We start from the raw sequence: 1,805 nt of genomic DNA, 5'->3' as shown, positions 1-1,805 counted from the left end.
ACCGTCGAAATTACGTTTAACATGCATAACTGGCATAATCTGAAACAAATTGTAAGGTCAGTGGGCGTTCCATTGGAAATTGATGTTGCTACGGTCAACAAGACAAGACCGAGTATGGCCAAGGTAAGAGTCGAAATCGATCTTCTTAAACCACAACTTGAATCGGTCTGGGTAGGACAAGAGAATGAAGATTCACCATTAAAAGGTTTTACTCAGAAATTGGAATACGAAGGGATACCTAAATATTGCAAACACTGTAAGAAACTTGGACACTCTTTAATTAATTGTAGTGTTGGAAAAAAGAAGGATAGAAGAGGATAGAGAAGCTGATAAGAAAAACCAAAAAAGTTGATGAAGCTCAAAATGGTACTGAATACTGATAGTGCAATAAGAATTGGGGAGCAAGGGGCAAGTAGTGCTCCAAAAGAAGTTAGCAGACAAGCCATTGCTACTGCAAATATGCAAAGGAATGATGTGAACAAAGGAAAAAAGGAGGCCCACAAGAATAAAATTGTCAATGACAAAATCTCCAGCAAAGATAACACTAACACTGTGGGGCAGAAACAACATGAAACAACTCAGAAAGTGGAAAGCAAAGAGGAATGGGAAAAAGAACAAAAGAAAAATAATAAAAAAGGGAAGAAGAAAAGTAGAAAGAATTACTGAGGAACAATTACAAGACATGACTAAAAATTTGAACAACAAGGGGAACAATGAAGAGCAGACACAAGAGATGACTGTGAAGGGGAACAACAAGAGGAGTACTGGAATGGAATCTAGCATTGATGTGGAGAAACAAAGCAGTAAACAAAATTGCCAAATGATAGAAAACACTCAAAGAGCAGAACTTACTGCCAAGGAATTGATACTTGGAGGAAACAAATGCAGGGGGCACGTATACCTTTGTGACAAACATACAAGACACATGACGACTGATAGTAGACCTGGGACCTTTACAGGTCATTAGACACACAGGACACATCAACAAACAACCCCTTAATATAGACGTATACCTTTATTTCATTTTCCTCATTTGGTTCATTTTCATTTTCCTCATTTAATTAGAATGATTTGTTAGTAATAATAATTTTAGTATTAACAACAAAAATTTAAAAATTATTTACACAATTCAGAATGAAAGAAAATAAAGGTTGTAAAATATATATTCCATGCATGTAATATAAAAATAATTATTTAAATAAAGTATTTTTTTAATATACATTATATATTCTTGAAAATTATGCTCAATTATATTATTATGTTTCTACCAAGTCCCGACGATACAAAGTTATATCACCGGAAAGAAAGGGGACTATCTATATAGGGTAAAATATGCTATGTTAAATCGTGCATGGAATATATATAATATAATTGAGCATAATTTTCAAGAATATATAATGTATATTATATACTTTTATTTAAATTATTATTTTTATATTACTTGCATGAAATATATATTTTACAGTCTTTATTTCCTTTCATTTTGAATTGTGTAAATAAATTTTTGAATTTTGTTGTTAATACTAAAATTATTATTACAAACAAATTATTCTAATTAATTCTTTTACTATGATCATCATTTAATTATTCCAGCATTATAGATGTTTAAATATTTTTTATTTTTTTAATTTATAAATAATATTTATTTATTCTATAGGTAAGTCTATAATATAATTACTAATGCTCATAGTAAGATAAGGTGCTTTTGGAACTCCAGATTCAACTGCACTGTTAAAAAGAAGAGCAGACAACAAATCACTTTTCGTATTCAAGACACAGGCACTAACAACAACTTCTGGTTGACT

Source organism: Nicotiana attenuata, unplaced genomic scaffold, assembly GCF_001879085.1.
Source record: "Nicotiana attenuata strain UT unplaced genomic scaffold, NIATTr2, whole genome shotgun sequence".
Classification (NCBI taxonomy): Eukaryota; Viridiplantae; Streptophyta; class Magnoliopsida; order Solanales; family Solanaceae; genus Nicotiana; species Nicotiana attenuata.
Note: the sequence above shows the minus strand (reverse complement) of the source record.